Source organism: Cherax quadricarinatus, chromosome 6, assembly GCF_038502225.1.
Source record: "Cherax quadricarinatus isolate ZL_2023a chromosome 6, ASM3850222v1, whole genome shotgun sequence".
Lineage (NCBI taxonomy): Eukaryota > Metazoa > Arthropoda > Malacostraca > Decapoda > Parastacidae > Cherax > Cherax quadricarinatus.
The window spans coordinates 57,873,965-57,892,419 of NC_091297.1; the positions used below are offsets into that span (position 1 = coordinate 57,873,965).

Sequence of the window (18,455 nt, forward strand, 5' to 3'; positions counted from 1 at the left end):
CGCAAAGTAACCGTCACAGTCCCCACGCTCAGTATCACAGTAACCGTAACCATCCCCACGCTCAGTATCAAAGTAGCCGTAACCGTCCGCACGCTCAGTATCAAGGTAACTGTCACCGTCCCCATGCTCAGCCTCGTGAGGGAGTCTGTATGTACCAACAATACTTCCAGTCATACCTCCCATGAGTGTAACAAGCTGCGAAGTATGATGTCAGCTGAGTGGAGCAAGCAGTCGGCGCGCAATGCACGTGCTAGTAGAAGCCCTTCCGCTAGTTCGGGGGAAGAGGCGTGTCCGCGAAACCAGCGAAAGACATAGTAACCCTGTCGGAGTCACTGTATTCCATCCCTGTCCACAATGCGTTCGCCGCCCTGGGCAGTGATACGCTTGCCGACAGTGAGGAAACAGAGTGTCTTGACATTGTTGCCGAGACTCGTACCGTACCTTCCAGGTCGAGCCTCGTCAACAAGCGTCGAGCCTCAAGCAGCTGTGACTCCGGGGATTTCGTCGGCCTGTCATGCCTTCATGTTCGGTATGACAACCCGTGTGGACCGCTCATCGAGTCCACTGTCCACCATAAGCCTGTCCAGCTTTTCCTAGATACAGGTTCGGTGGTTAACATTGTCCGCTCCACTTTTTTCTGAGACATTGGCCTTCACGCGGCCATGTTGACAGAGCCGTCTGCCATTCAGACCTTGAGAGGAGTCTCAGGTAATCCGCTGACGGTTCGTGGTCGTACAACGTTAGAATTTGCGGTCCAGGGTCACAAGCTGTCCACAAAATTCTTAGTCGTAGATGGTATTGTTTTCCATGGTGACCTGCTCATAGGGTTCAAAACCATGGCAGACCTTAGGATCTGCTTAGATCCAGCTGAGTGGAAAGCAGAATTCAACGGAGTTGATGTGCCCTTCTGGGGCGTGCGCTTAGGATCCACTACGTGCTACTCTGTCTCAGAGTATGCACAGTGCCTGGAATCATTGGAAACCGGTGGTTTCCGTAGCACATTCTCTCCGGGGTCGGTCTCTTGTCCTGATCGACCTCGTAGTAGAGCTCGTTGCCTGTCACCTCCTGGCCATCAGCGCTTAGTTACCAGTGAAACCCAGTCTGGGGACGCCCAGTCTAACCTTCACTCGAACTCTGACGCTGTTGTAGAGACCAGCAGTTGTCAAGCCGCAGTATCCCTGTCGGCAGGCGACTGTCTGACTCATGTCATGGCATCAGCGAGCAGAGTTACTGCTTGTACAAAGTATGACGTCACTTTGTCAGCTAACTCGCTCACTCCTGTTATGGTGTACGTGAGCAGAGCTTTTGAAGGAGACCATGTGCTGGTTGACAACGACACGTGCCGAGTCAAGGGCCTCTCCCTTGAACCATCCTTGCACACAGTGCAACGTGGTAAGTTGCAAGTCCTTGTTGTCAAGATGCACAGTCGAGAATTTCCCCTGCGGAAGAATACCTCACTTGTCGACCTTGTCAGATTCCCTCTCCCGGTGAGAGTGGGGGGTGAAGCCCCAGCTGACTTCCTTGTGAGTGCAGTTCTCCCAGGCGAGTCTGCTGCTGACTCTTCCAACACCCGGCCAGTGCAGGAAGATGATCTAGCTTTGACAGACTATCCTGAAGAGGTCCCAAAACTTCTCCAGGTTCTTAATCGTGCACGTTCTGCAGTCGCACTAGATGGTGAGTCAATGGGTTTGACCCCACTGATCTCTCACCATATTCCACTTGACAAAGGTACTAAACCCATTTACGTACCTGCGTATCGCCTGCCACATGCGCAGAGTCTTCGCATAAGAACTCATTACACGGATGCTCCGTGATGGAGTTATTGAGGAGTCCACTTCCCCGTGGAATGCTCCCCTTATTCTGGTCCCCAAGAAGGACGGAACCTGGCGCCCTGTTATCGATTACAGGAAACTGAATGCATGTACCATTCCAGACCGCTTCCCGTTGCCAGTTCTGAACGACCTGTTGCAGAACATCGGCGATAATAAGGTCTTTTCAACTCTTGATCTTCTTCAAGGGTTCTGGCAGATCCCCCTTGATGATGAGAGCAAAGAGTTGACAGCTTTCTCTACGCCAACTGGTCATTACCAGTTCAGGAGGATGCCCTTCGGCTTGCGCGGAAGCCCAATCACATTTAGTCGTTTGATGACGACAATTTTCTGTACCCTCCTAGGTGGCACGCTCATGGTCTACCTGGATGATCTCATAGTCATGTCGCAAGATGTCCCGTCACATCTTGAGAAACTTGACAGGGTATTGGACAGGCTAGCTCAGGCAAACCTTAAGGTAAAGCTCTCCAAATGTCATTTCCTCCGGAAGGAAATAAAATTTCTGGGTCACGTAGTGATTCAGAATGGCATAAAGACGGACGAGTCTAAAATCTCGGCCGTGCAGAAATTCCCCAGACCCACGACGGCGGATGCAGTCCGGTCCTTCATAGGCCTGGCGGGTTTCTACCGCACCTTTATCGCAGGTTTCTCCACCATTGCTGCACCCCTGACACGCTTACTCAAGAAGGATGCCCCTTTTGAGTGGACGTGTGGTCAGGAACGAGCTTTTGCCACCCTTAAGAACAAGTTAACATCAGCCCCAACCCTTAGATTCCCTGATTTCACCAAGGCATTTACCTTGACGACTGATGCCAGCAAAGTTGGCATCGGTGCAGTCTTGTCACAGGAATCTAATGGTAAGCAACAGCCTATTGCCTATGCTAGCCGTGTCCTTACTAAAGCAGAAGTCAATTATTCAGTGACAGAGCTAGAAGCTTTAGCCATTGTATGGGCCCTGAGTCATTTTTGGGATATCATCTATCATTATCCTATCAAGATTTACACAGATCATTTACCCTTATTGGCCCTTTTTGCGAATAAGAACCTCTCGGGAAAGCATGCTCGGTGGTCGCTCACGTTCAATGACTACAACCCTGAAATTTGCTATGTCTCAGGTAAGCAAAATGTTGTAGCTGATGCCCTGTCGAGACATACAGCATTCGTGAGTGTCGGCAATTCGTTCTCCGTTGAGGATCTCGAGAGAGCCCAACGACAGGACCCTGTGTGGTCTCCAGTCCTTCGTTTCCTGACCAAGGAGGACGTTGACTTACAGGTCAAGTCTCCCGTTCCACTGAAGGATTTGGTGGTCAACCAAGGAGTACTGTGCTGTGTTGCACAGCTGGTGGACCCCGGCAGAACCATATATCAACTGGTGATACCAGAGTCCATGATACCAGCTACTCTTAGGTTGATCCACAATGTCCCAGGTGTAGCACACCCCGGGAAGGACCACAGTATCAAACAGGCACGAATGAAATATTTCTGGCCTAAGATGGCAGCGGACATTGCCAGGCATGTACACCAGTGTGTTGTTTGCCTACAGCACAAGGGTACCATTACAGGTCCTAACCCCATTCTAAAGTATCCCATTACAAAGGAGCCCTGGGAGAGAACTTCTGTCGACCTGTTGACGAACTTCTCGACCTCGGAGAAGGGAAATAAGCACCTGCTTGTAATGGTAGATAACTTGACGCGGTACAGTGAATTAGTACCCATTCCTGATAAAACCGCCGAAACGGTCGCTAGTGCTTTCCGTGAGCATGTTGTTCTTCGTCATACTTGCCCACGTGTCCTTCTGTCAGACAATGGGTCTGAGTTTATAAATGGCATAATGCAGGATCTTTGCTCCAGATTCAACATTCACCAAGCGCCAGTAGCTCCACGCCACCCTGCGAGTAATGGTCTTGCTGAACGTACAAATCGCAAAGTCCTGGAGGTGCTCAGAGTAACCGTTAACCCAAGTTGTACTACATGGGATGAGGCTATCCCAGATGTTCAGTGTACATTAAATTCCTCCCTCAACAGCTCGATCGGTGAGACACCTCATTTTGCTTTGTATGGCTATGACAAGCGCTTACCATATGAAATTCTGTTTGCTCCACCTAGACCTACTTACAATACTGATAACCCCAGTGTAGTAAAGATGAGGACAACGCAGCTTGTCTTCCAGTGGGTACGAGAGAACCTTATGAAATCTACTGATAGGTTCACGTCTGAGCGCAATGCCCGCGCCAAGGAAAGCAAAGTGGAACCAGGTTGCAAAGTTATGTTGCTCAACCCAGTGCAGACCCCAGGTATGCACAAACTTGTCCCAAAGTTTGTGGGTCCTTACCATGTCCTACGACAGCTCCGTGGCAATAAGTTCGAGGTGAGGGAGATTGCTACGGGAACTATCAAGGAAGCCCACCTTGATCACATGAAGTATGTGGACCATATGCAGGCTGAAGTAGAGCTGGAGGCGCGTACGTTGCAACGCCACAATCAGACTAATGCTAGGGACAACCCGTCTATCCCTTCTCCCACTACTACTGGTACGGAAGACGGCCCAGTAAGGCTCCATACTTATGGCCTGTGACCCAGGACAGCAGTACATTTCTGTGACATTGACATACCTACTGACTTGTCCGACTCCTACGCTAGTTATGCTAATTGTTTGCTTGCAGAAATGGGTATAAATGCACACACATTGTATAGCTAGTCGATAATGCAGTCAGGGTGGACAAAATCATGTAATTATGTAAATACTTTTAGAAGGGTACCCAGAGCGTAATAAATTCCATGGATGTAGTATTATTGTAGGTATGTGCACCCAGTGTTTTTATATAAAAAAAAAAGAGCCTGTATTACGGTCAGGGCAGTGCTGCCCTCTGAGTCACATGTCACACCTTAGGAAATGCTACTGTCAGTCATTGTTTGCAGATGTGAGGGTGCAACAACGTTCGTAGACGAGTGGTCAACTGATGTTCAGCCCTGCGGATAACCTGTATATAGAAGATTTTAGTTCCAGTGCTGACGTCTCCGGACTCTCTCCTCGATGAAACAGCGCGGGCAAACCAGTTTTCTCTTCCCCTGGTTGGGAGAGTTTTTTTTTGCCTGTTGCATTTTTATGTCCATTTTTTATTTACTAGTGAGCGAAAGCCAGTCCCTCTCTTGGGTAGCTAGTGTACGTAATTCCTTTATACCTACGGGCCCACCAGTATTGTCGCGTCGGGACGACGCGAGGTGCGTGGCCGAGCAAATGTAGACAGCCTGTACTGTCAGAACACACAGCCTAGCCGTCTGCTCTGACTAGTTCATATTTCGCGGCATTTAGGTGCTGCCCTCTGTAGGCTCACCCAGGTCAGTGGGAGGCTCAGCCCAGCCGCTCTCACTCCTAGGCCGACCGACTTCATAGACACAAGTGCTCCCCCTCCAAGGACTGGCTTGCGGTCACTCCCTCACACTGCCCGTTGTGTACTCACTCCTACTCAATTAAAGCCAAACTAGTCCACGGCCGTATCATTCCTTCCTACGCTACCTTCATCCGCACTAAACCGCTGTTCAGCAGCAAGAACAGCAATAACATATATATATATATATATATATATATATATATATATATATATATATATATATATATATATATATATATGTCGTGCCGAATAGGCAGAACTTGCGATCTTGGCTTAAATAGCAAGGCTCATCTTGCCATATAAGACAAGAGAAAATTTGTGTATGCAATAATTTCGCCAAAATCATTCTGAACCTAACGATAAAAATATATTTCACTGTGTTCGTTTCGTATTAAATTATTGTAAACAAATTTAAAATATATTTAATTGCATTAGGCTAAAATAAATTACTCTTGTTATAATAAGGTTAGGTAAGTTTTCTAAGATTCTTTTGGTGCAAAATTAAAATTTTTTTACATTAACATTAATGAAAAAAATATATCTTTAAACGTATAAGAGAACATTTCAGAAAGGACTTAATTTTAAATGAGTTCTTGTTAATTGACCAGTTTTACATATTCGGCACGACATATATATATATATATATATATATATATATATATATATATATATATATATATATATATATAGATATATATATATATATATATATATATATATGTCGTGCCGAATAGGCAGAACTTGCGATCTTGGCTTAAATAGCAACGTTCATCTTGCCATATAGGACAAGTGAAAATTTGAGTATGCAATAATTTCGCCAAAATCATTCTGAACCTAACGAAAAAAATATATTTCACTGGGTTTGTTTAGTATTAAATTATTGTAAACAAATCTAAAATATATTTAGTTGGGTTAAGCTAAAATAAATTGTTCTTGTTATAATAAGGTTAGGTAAGTTTTCTAAGATTCTTTTGGAGCAAAATTAAAATTTTCTACATTAACATTAATGAAAAAAATATATCTTTAAACGTATAAAAGAAAATTTCAAGAAAGACTTAATTTTAAATGAGTTCTTGCTAATTGACCAGTTTCACATATTCGGCACGACATATATATATATATATATATATATATATATATATATATATATATATATATATATATATATATATATGTTGTGCCGAATAGGCAGAACTTGCGATCTTGGTTTAAATAGCAACGCTCATCTTGCCATATAGGACAAGCGAAAATTTGTGTATGAAATAATTTCGCCAAAATCATTCTGAACCTAACGAAAAAAATATATTTCACTGTGTTTGTTTAGTATTAAATTTCTGTAAAAAAATCTAACATATATTTAGTTGGGTTAGGCTAAAATAAATTGTTCTTGTTATAATAAGGTTAGGTAAGTTTTCTATGATTCTTTTGGTGCAAAATTAATTTTTTTTACATTAACATTAAAGAAAAAAATATATCTTTAAACGTATAAGAGAAAATTTTAGAAAGGACTTAATTTTAAATGAGTTCTTGCTAATTAACCAGTTTTACATATTCGTCACGACATATATATATATATATATATATATATATATATATATATATATATATATATATATATATATATATATATATATATATATATATATATGTCGTGCCGAATAGGCAGAACTTGCGATCTTGGCTTAAATAGCAACGCTCATCTTGCCATATAGGACAAGTGAAAATTTGTGTATGCAATAATTTCGCCAAAATCATTCTGAACCTAACGAAAAAAATATATTTCACTGTGTTTGTTTAGTATTAAATTACTGTAAACAAATCTAAAATATATTTAGTTGGGTTAGGCTAAAATAAATTGCGCTTGTTATAATAAGGTTAGGTAAGTTTTCTAAGATTCTTTTGGAGCAAAATTAAAAATTTTAACATTAACATTAATGAAAAAAATATATCTTTAAACGTATAAGAGAAAATTTTAGAAAGGACTTAATTTTAAATGAGTTCTTGCAAATTGACCAATTTTACATATTAGGCACGACATATATATATATATAAATATATAAATATATGTTATATAAATATATATATATATAAATATATAAATATATGTTATATAAATTATATATATATATGTATATATATATTTATATATATATAATATATATATATATATATATGTATATATATATATATATATATATATATATATATATATATATATATATATATATGTATATATAAATGTCGTGCCGAATAGACAGAATTTGCCATCTTGGCTTAAATAGCAACGCTCATCTTGCCATATAGGACAAGTAAAAATTTGTGTATGCACTAATTTCGCCAAAATCATTCTCAACCTAACGAAAAAAAATATATTTCACTTTGTTTGTTTAGTACTAAATTATTGTAAACAAATCTAAAATATATTTAGTTGGGTTAGGCTAAAATAAATTGTTCTTGTTATAATAAGGTTAGGTAAGTTTTCTAAGTTCTTTTTGGTGCAAAATTAAAAATTTTTCCATCAACATTAATGAAAAAAATATATCTTTAAACGTATAAGAGAAAATTTTAGAAAGGACTTAATTTTAAATGAGTTCTTGTTAATTGACCAGTTTTACATATTTGGCACGACATATATATATACACTATATATATATATATATATATATATATATATATATATATATATATATATATATATATATATATATATATATATATATATATATATATATATATATATATATATATATATATATATATCTATATATATACTATATATATATATATATATATATATATATATATATATATATATATATATATATATATATATATATATATATATATATATATATATATATATATATACATATATATATATATATATATATATATATATATATATATATATATATTTATATATATATATATATATATATATATATATATATATATATATATATACATATATATATATATATATATATATATATATATGTCGTGCCGAATATGTAAAACTGGTCAATTAGCAAGAACTCATTTAAAATTAAGTCCTTTCTGAATTTTTTTCTTTTACGTTTAAAGATATATTTTTTCATTAATGTTAATGTAAAAAAATTTAATTTTGCACCAAAAGAATCCTAGAAAACTTACCTAACCTTATTATAAGAAGCGCAATTTATTTTAGCCTAACCCAACTAAATATATTTTAAATACGTTTACAATAATTTAGTACTAAACAAACACAATCAAATATATTTTTTTCGTTAGGTTCAGAATGATTTTGGCGAAATTATTGCATACACAAATTTTCACTTGACCTATATGGCAAGATGAGCGTTGCTATTTAAGCCAAGATCGCAAGTTCTGCCTATTCGGCACGACATATATATGTATATATATATATATATCAATATATATATACATATATATATATATATGTCGTGCCGAATAGGCAGAACTTGCGATCTTGGCTTAAATAGCAACGCTCATCTTGCCATATAGGACAAGCGAAAATTTGTGTATGCAATAATTTCGCCAAAATCATTCTCAACCTAACGAAAAAAATATATTTCACTGTGTTTGTTTAGTATTAAATTATTGTAAACAAATCTAAAATATATTTAGTTGGGTTAGGCTAAAATAAATTGTTTTTGTTAAAATAAGGTTAGGTAAGTTTTCTAAGTTCCTTTTGGTGCAAAATTATAAATTTTTACATCAATATTATTGAAAAATATATATCTTTAAACGTATAAGAGAAAATTTTAGAAACGACTTTATTTTAAATGGCTTCTTGCTAATTGACCAGTTTTACATATTCGGCACAACATATATATATATATATAGTATATATATATATATATATATATATATGTATATATATATATATATATATATATATATATATATATATATATATATATATATATATATATATATATATATATATATATATATATATATGTATATATATACATGTGTGTGTGTGTGTGCATCTGTGTGTGTGTGCGTCTGTGTGTGTGTGTGTGTGTACTCACCTAATTGTACTCACCTAATTGTGGTTGCAGGGGTCGAGAATCAGCTCCTGGCCCCGCCTCTTCACTGATCGCTACTGGATCCTCTCTCTGCTTCCTGAGCTTTGTCATACCTCTTCTTAAAACTATGTATGGTTCCTGCCTCCACTACTTCACTTGCTAGGCTATTCCACTTGCTGACAACTCTATGACTGAAGAAATGCTTCCTAACGTCCCTGTGACTCGTCTGAGTCTTCAACTGTGTGTGTGTGTGTGTGTGTGTGTGTACTCACCTATTTGTACTCACCTATTTGTGGTTGCAGGGGTCGAGTCCTAGCTCCTGGCCCCGCCTCTTCACCGGTTGCTACTAGGCCCTCTCTCTCCCCGCTCCATGAGCTTTATCAAACCTCGTCTTAAAACTGTGTATGGTTCCTGCCTCCACTACGTCATTTTCTAGGCTATTCCACTGCCTTACAACTCTATGACTGAAGAAATACTTCCTACTATCTCTCTGACTCATTTGTGTCTTCAACTTCCAATTGTGGCCTCTTGTTTCTGTGTCCCCTCCCTGGAACATCCTGTCTTTGTCCACCTTGTCTATTCCACGCAGTATTTTATATGTCGTTATCATGTCTCCCCTGACCCTCCTGTCCTCCAGTGTTGTCAGGCCGATTTCCCTTAATCTTTCTTCATAGGACATTCCCCTTAGCTCTGGAACTAACCTTGTCGCAAACCTTTGTACTTTCTCTAGTTTCTTGACGTGCTTTATCAAGTGCGGGTTCCAAACAGGTGCTGCATTCTCCAGTATGGGCCTGACATACACGGTGTACAGTGTCTTGAATGATTCCTTACTAAGATATCGGAATGCTGTTCTCAGGTTTGCCAGGCGCCCATATGCTGCAGCAGTTATCTGATTGATGTGTGCTTCCGGAGACATGCTCGGTGTTATACTCACCCCAAGATCTTTCTCCTTGAGTGAGGTTTGCAGTCTTTGGCCACCTAGCCTATACTCTGTCTGTGGTCTTCTGTGCCCTTCCCCTATCTTCATGACTTTGCATTTGGCAGGATTAAATTCGAGAAGCCATTTGCTGGACCAGGTGTCCAGTCTGTCCAGGTCTCTTTGAAGTCCTGCCTGGTCCTCATCAGATTTAATTCTCCTCATTAACTTCACATCATCTGCAAACAGGGACACTTCTGAGTCTAACCCTTCCGTCATGTCGTTCACATATACCAAAAATAGCACTGGTCCTAGGACCGACCCCTGTGGGACCCCGCTCGTCACAGGTGCCCACTGTGATACATCATTACGTACCATGACTCGTTGTTGCCTCCCTGTCAGGTATTCTCTGATCCATTGCAGTGCCCTTCCTGTTATATGCGCCTGATGCTCTAGCTTCTGCACTAATCTCTTGTGAGGAACTGTGTCAAAGGCCTTCTTGCAGTCCAAGAAGATGCAATCAACCCACCCCTCTCTCTCTTGTCTTACTTCTGTTATTTTATCATAAAACTCCAGAAGGTTTGTGACACAGGATTTGCCTTCCGTGAATCCGTGCTGGTTGGCATTTATACTCCTGTTCCGTTCCAGGTGCTCCACCACTCTCCTCCTGATAATCTTCTCCATAATTTTGCATACTATACACGTCAATGACACAGGTCTATAGTTTAGTGCCTCTTTTCTGTCTCCTTTTTTAAAAATGGGAACTACATTTGCCGTCTTCGATACCTCAGGTAGTTGCCCAGTTTCCAGGGATGTGTTGAAGATTGTGGTAAGTGGCACGCACAACATATCTGCTCCCTCTCTAAGGACCCACGGGGAGATGTTGTCTGGTCCCATTGCCTTTGAGGTATCGATGTCCCTTAGCAGTTTCTTCACCTCCTCCTCATCTGTATGTATGTCGTCCAACACTTGTTGGTGTATTCCTTGCTGGTGTCCCCATCTGGTCTGTCCCCCCAGAGTCCTTCCTGTCTCTACTGTAAATACTTCCTTAAATCTCGTGTTGAGCTCCTCACATACCTCTTGATCGTTTCTTGTGAGTTCTCCACCTTCTTTCCTCAGCCTTATCACCTGGTCCTTGACTGTTGTCTTCCTCCTAATGTGGCTATACAGCAGTTTCGGGTCAGATTTGACTTTCGATGCTATGTCGTTTTCATACTGTCGCTGGGCCTCCCTCCTTATCTGTGCATACTCGTTTCTGGCTCTTCTACTAATCTCCTTGTTTTCCTGGGTCCTATGCCTTCTGTACCTTTTCCATTCTCTGTTGCACTTAGCTTTTGCCTCCCTACACCTTCGGGTAAACCAAGGACTCGTTTTGGTCTTCCTATTATTTCCGTTTCCCTTGGGAACAAAACTTTCCTCTGCCTCCTTGCACTTTGTTGCCACATATTCCATCATCTCGTTTACTGATTTTCCTACCATTTCTCTGTCCCACTGAACCTCCTGCAGGAAGTTTCTCATACCTGTGTAGTCCCCCCTTTTATAGTTTGGCCTGTCCCCTTCAGTTCCTGTTACCTTCTTCACTTGTAACTCTACTATATAGTCAAAACTCAGAACCACATGATCGCTAGCTCCAAGGGGCCTCTCATAAGTGATGTCCTCAATGTCTGAACTGCTCAGGGTGAACACAAGATCCAGTCTTGCTGGCTCATCCTCCCCTCTCTCTCTGGTTGTGTCCCTGACATGTTGATGCATGAGGTTTTCAAGTACCACATCCATCATCTTGGCTCTCCATGTTTCGGGACCCCCATGTGGCTCCAGGTTTTCCGAGTCGATCTCCCTGTGGTTGAAATCGCCCATTACCAGTAACTTTGCTCTGCTCGAGTGAGCTCTTCTTGCCACCTCAGCCAGTGTGTCCACCATCACCCTGTTGTTTTCTTCGTACTCCTCTCTTGGCCTCCTGCAGTTCTGTGGTGGGTTATACATCACTCCAATGACTACTTTATGTTCTCCGGACTGAATTGTACCTACAATGTAGTCTCTTTCTCCAATCATGTCCATGCCTTCCATTTCCTCAAATCCCCATCGGTGTTTTACGAGCAGTGCAACCCCTCCTCCCCCTCTACTCCTTCTATCTTTCCTCAGGATCTGATATCCTGTTGGGAAGATTGTGTCTGTTATTGTCTCAGCGAGTTTTGTTTCTGTGACTGCTATGATGTCTGGGGATTTTTCACTGATTCTTTCATTCCACTCCTCATGTGTGTGTGTGTGTGTGTGTGTGTGTGTGTGTGTGTGTTTGTGTGTGTGTGTATGTATGTGTGTGTACTCACTGAATTGTGGTTGCAGGGGTAGAGAATCAGCTCCTGGTCCTGCCTCTTCTCTGAGTGCTACTAGGTCCTCTTTCTCCCTGCTCCATGAGCTTTATCAAACCTCATCTTAAAGCTATGTATGGTTCCTGCCTCCACTACCTCACTTGCTAGGCCATTCCACTTCCTGACTACTCTATGACTGAAGAAATACTACCTAACATCCTTTGACTCATCTCGGTCTTCAACTTCCAATTGTGACCCCTTGTTTCTGTGTTCTATCTCTGGAACATCCTGCCTCTGTCCACCTTGTCTATTCCATGTAGGATTAGGTATGTCATTATCATGTGTCCCCTAACCCTCCTGTCCTCCACTGTCGTAAGGCCGATTTCCCTTAATCTTCCTTTATAGGACATTCCCCATAGCTCTGAAACTAACCTTTTCACAAACATTTGTATTGTCTCTATTTTCTTGATGTGCTTGATCAAGTGTGGGTTCCAAACAGGAGCTGCGTACTCCAGTATGGGCCTGACGTACACAGTGTATAAACTCTTGAACGATTCCTTACTGAGGTACCGGAACAATATTCTCAGGTTTGCCAGGCTCCCATATGCCGCAGCAGTTATCTGGTTAATGTGTGCTTCTGGCGACGTACTCTGTATTACACTCACTCCTAGATCTTTCTCCTTGAGTGAGGTTTACAGTCTTTGGCCTCTTAGCCTATACTCTGTTGCGGTCTTTTTTGCCCTTCTCCGATCTTCATGACTTTGCATATGGCGGGGTTAAATTGTAGGAGCCAGTTGCTGGACCTCACATCCAACTTCTCCAGGTCTCTTTGTAGACCTGTCTGGTCCGTATCTGATTTAATTCTCCTCATTAGTTTCACATCATCTGCAAACAGGGACACTGCTGAGTCTATCTCTTCCGTCATGTCGTTCACATATACCAAGAATAGCACTGGTCCTAGGACTGACCGCTGTGGGACCCTGCTCGTCACAGTCGCCCACTGTGATACCTCATCACGGACCATGACTCGTTGTTGCCTCCCTGTCAGGTATTCTCTGATCCATTGCAGTGCCATTCCTGTTATACGTGCCTGTTCCTCTAGCTTCTGTACTAATTTCTTGTGAGGAACTGTGTCGAAGGCCTTCCTGCAGACCAAGAAAATGCAATCAACCCACCCGTCCCTCTCATTTCTTGCTTCGGTTACCTTGTCATAAAACTCTAGTAGGTTTGTGACACAGGATTTGTCTTCCATGAATCCGTGCTGGCTGTCGTTTTAATCTTGTTCCACTCCAAGTGCTCCACCACTCTCCTCCTGATAATCTTCTCCATGGCTCCGCATACTATACACATCAGTGACACTGGTCTATAGTTTAGTGCTTCATTTTTGTTTCCTTTCTTAAAGATGGGGACTACATTTGCCATCTTCGCAGTTTCAAGGGAAGTGTTGAAGATCTTGGTTAGTGGCACACATTGTGTCTCTGCTCCCTCTGTAAGGACCCACGGAGAGATGTTGTCTGGTCCCACTACCTTTGAGGTATCAAGGTCACTTAGGAGCTTCATCACCTGCTTCTCAGTTGTGTGTAATTCATCCAACACTTGTTGGTATATCCCTTGTTGGTGTACCGCATTGTTTTGTCTTCCCAGTGTCCCTTCAGCCTCCACTGTAAATGCTTCCTGAAATCTCATGTTGAGCTCCTCACATACTTCTTGGTCATTTCTTGTGAACTCCCCACCTTCTTTCCTTTGCCTGATTACCTGGTCCTTGACTGATGTGGCTGTAAAGCAGTTTTGGGTCGGACTTGACTTTCGATGCTATGTCATTTTTGTACTGCCACTGGGCCTCCCTCCTTATTTGTGCATACTTGTGTCTGGCTCGTCGACTAATCTCTTAATTTTCCTGAATCCTTTGCTTTCTGTACTTTTTCCATTCTTTAGAGCACTTAGTTTTTGCCTCCCTACACCTTAGGGTAAACCAAGGGCTCATTCTGTTCCTCCCATTATTTCTGTTATCCTTGGGAACAAGCCTTTCCTCTGCCTTCTTGCATATTGTTGTTATGTAGTCCATCATTTCGTTTACTGACTTTCCTACCAACTGTCGTTCCCACAGAACCTTCTGAAGGAAGGTCCTCATTCCTGTGCAGTTCCCCCCCCCCTTTTATAGTTTGGCTTTTCCCTTTCTGCTCCTGTTACCCTCTCCACTTGTAGTTCCATGATGTATTCAAAGCTCAGAACAACATGGTCACTAGCTTTAAGGCGCCTTTCATATGTGATGTGCTCAATGTCTGAGCTACTCAGGGTGAACACAAGGTCCAGTCATGCTGGTTCATCCTCCCCTCTCTCTCTCTGGTAGTGTCCCTAACATGTTGGTGCATGAGGTTTGCCAGTACCACATCCATCATCTTGGCTCTCCATGTTTCAGGACTCCCATGTGGTTCTAGGTTTTCCCAATCAATCTCTCTGTGGTTGAAGTCGCCCATAACCAGTAATTCGCTCTTCTCGAGTGAGCCCTTCTTGTTACCACAGCTAGTGTGTCCACCATTGCTCTGTTGCACTCATCATTTTCCTCTCTTGGCCTCCTGCAGTTCTGTGGTAGGTTATACATACCCTGACTGAACTGTACCTACTATGTAGTCCCTTTCTCCAATCCCATCCATTCCTTCCATTTCTTGATAACCCCACTGGTTTTTAATTAGCAGTGCAACTCCTCCTTCCCTTCTGCTCCTTCTATCCTCCCTTAGGATCTGATATCTGGGTGGGAAGATTGCATCTGTTATTGTCCCAGTGAGTTTTGTTTTTGTGACTGCTATGATGTCTAGGGACATCTCCTTGCTTCTCTCATGCCACTCCTCACACTTGTTAGTTATTCCATCCAAGTTCGGGTAACTAATTTTCAACTTCTTTTCTATAACTGTGATCTGGGGAGAAAGGTGGGTTAGTGGGAGCAGGTGCCCTGGCAGGGGCCTCTACGGGGTTGCTGTGGGGGTGGGGGCAGAGGACCTATGGGGGGGTTTCGGTGGGGTTGGTGGATGTGGTGAGGGGAATATAGGAGAGGGCCTTTGGGGGGTTACTGTGGGGGTAGTAGGGGTTAGGGTGAGAGAGATGGGGATAGAGAGTACAGTGTGTGGGTTGCTGTGGGTTACAGTGGGGGTGGGGTTTGTGGTGAGAGGGATAGGGAGAGGGTGCAATGTGTGGGTTGCTGTGGGTTTCTCTGGGGGTGATGTTTGAGCTGAGGGGAATGTGTGGGTTGCTGTGGGTTTATGTGGGGGCCGGGTTTGTGTTGTACTGTCGTGGCTGTACTGTCCTTTGGTTCTTTAGGCTCTTTCAGATTTTTCAGTTCTTCTACTAAGCTGCTGGTATTTGTAATTACCATTTCATGTTCTCCTCAGCTATTTTCTCTTCCATTATCTTACCGAGCTCTTCCAGCCTCCTCCCCCACTCCTCCTCTCTTCTCTTGAGCTCTTCCTCCTAGTCTGTGTGTGTTTGTGTGTGTGTCCGAGTGTGCATGTGTGTGTGTGTGTGTGTGTGTGTGTGTGTGTGTGTGTGTGTGTGTGTGTGTGTGTGTGTGTGTGTGTGTGTGTGTGTGTGTGTATGTGTGTGTATGTTTGTGTATTTCCGAGTGTGTGTGTGTGTGTGTGTGTGTGTGTGTGTGTGTGTGTGTGTGTGTGTGTGTGTGTGTATGTGTGTGTGTGTGTTTGTGTGCTCACCTAATTGTGGCTGCAGGGGTCGAGATTCAGCTCCTGGCCCTGCCTCTTCATTGATCGCTACTAGGTCCTCTCTCTCTCTCTCTCTGCTTCCTGAGCATTGTCATACCTTGTCTTATAACTATGTCTGATTCCTGCCTCCACTACATCACTTGCTAGGCTATTCCACTTCATGACGACTCTATGACTGAAGAAATACTTTCTAACATCCCTGTGACTCGTCTGAGTCTTCAGCTTCTAATTGTGACCCCTTTATTCTGTGTCCCCTCTCTGGAACATCCTGTCTCTGTCCACCTTATCTATTCCACGCAGTATTTCGTATGTTGTTATCATGTCTCCCCTGACCCTCCTGTCCTACAGTGTCGTCAGTCCGATTTCCCTCAACCTTTCTTCGTAGGACATTCCCCTGACCTCCGTAACTAGCCTTGCTGCAAACCTTTGCGCTTTCACTAATTTCCTGACGTGCTTGACCAGGTGTGGGTTCCAGACTGGTGCTGCATACTCCACTATGTTCCTGACGTACACAGTGTACAGTGTCTTGAATGATTCCTTACTAAGGTATCGGAACGCTATTCTCAGGTTTGCCAGGCGCCCATATGCTGCAGCAGTTATCTGGTTGATGTGTGCCTCCGGAGACGTACTCGGTGTCATGGACACCCCAAGATCTTTCTCCTTGAGTGACGTTTGCAGTATTTGTCCATCTAGCCTATACTCTGTCTGTGGTATTCTTTGCCGTTCCCCAATCTTCATAACTCTACATTCGGAGGGGTTGAATTCGAGAAGCCAGTTTCTGGACCACGTGTCCAGTCTGTCCAGGTCTCTTTTGTAGTCCTGCCTCATCCTCATCTGATTCAATTCATCTCATTAACCTCACATCATTTGCGTACAGGGACACTTCAGAGCATATCCCTTACATAATGTCATCCACATATATCAAAAACAGCACTAGAGTTTACTTAGAGTTTACCTAGAGAAGGTTTCGGGGTTCAATGCCCCCGCGGCCCAGTCTGAGACCAGGCCTCAAAAGTTTTTATGTCAACAGCATTTGGTGTTCCCAGGCGGTCACCCCTCCAAGTACTAACCAAACCCAACGTTGCTTAACTTCGCTGATCGGACGAGAAGCGGTGCGTTCAACGTGGTATGGCCGTTGACGCATTGGTCCTAAGACTGACCCCAGTGGGACCCCGCTCACATCACGACTTGTTGTTGCCTCCCTGTCAGGTATTCTCTGATCCATTGCAGTGCCCTTCCTGTTATACGCGCTTGGTCTTCCAGCTTCTGCACTAATCTCCTGTGATGAACTGTGGTGAAGGCCTTACTGCAGTCCAGGAAAATGCAATCAACCCACCCTTCTCTGTCGTGTCTTACTTCTGTTACCTTGTCATAGAACTCCAGAAGGTTTGTGACACATGATTTTCCTTCCAAGAATCAGTGCTGGTTGTCGTTTATAATTTTTTTGAGCTACTCAGCTGAACAAGATTATAATCTTGTTCAGGTGCTCAGCTACTCTCCTCCTGATACTATACACGTCAGAGACACTGGTCTGTAGTTTAGTGCCTCGTTTTCTGTCTCCCTTCTTAAAAATGAGGACTACATTTCCCGTCTTCCATACCTCAGGTAGTTGCCCAGTTTCAAGGGATGTATTGAAGATTGTGGTGGTGGTGGTGGTGATGATGGTGGTGTGTGTGTGTGTATGTGTGATTACTTTTTTTTTTTTTGTGTGTGTGTGTGTGTGTGTGTACTCACCTAATTGTCGTTGCAGGGGTCGAGACTCAGCTCCTGGCCCCGCCTCTTCACTGATTGCTACTGGGTCCTCTCTTTCTCTGCTTCCTGAGCTTTGTCATACCTCTTCTTAAAACTATGTATGGTTCCTGCCTCCACTACTTCACTTGCTAGGCTATTCCACTTGCTGACGACTCTATGACTGAAGAAATACTTCCTAACGTCCCTGTGACTCGTCTGAGTCTTCAGCTTCCAGTTGTGATCCCTTGTCCCTGTGTCCCCTCTCTGGAACATCCTATCTCTGTCCACCTTGTCTATTCCCCGCAGTATCTTGTATGTCGTTATCATGTCTCCCCTGACCCTTCTGTCCTCCAGTGTCGTCAGTCCGATTTCCCTTAACCTTTCCTCGTACGACATTCCCTTGAGCTCTGGGACTAGCCTTGTTGCAAACCTTTGTACTTTCTCTAACTTCTTGACGTGCTTGACCAGGTGTGGGTTCCAGACTGGTGCTGCATACTCCAGTATGGGCCTAACATACACAGTGTACAGAGT

At 42.5% G+C, this 18,455-nt stretch overlaps 1 non-coding gene across 1 annotated transcript; it reads right to left on the minus strand.

Moving 5' to 3' along the window:
- Positions 1-17,214: 17,214 nt before the first annotated feature.
- Positions 17,215-17,333, minus strand: LOC138852325 (5S ribosomal RNA). Its single transcript, XR_011391646.1, has one exon. It is a non-coding gene; the product is annotated as a 5S ribosomal RNA (ribosomal RNA).
- Between the last annotated feature and the right edge of the window lie 1,122 nt (positions 17,334-18,455).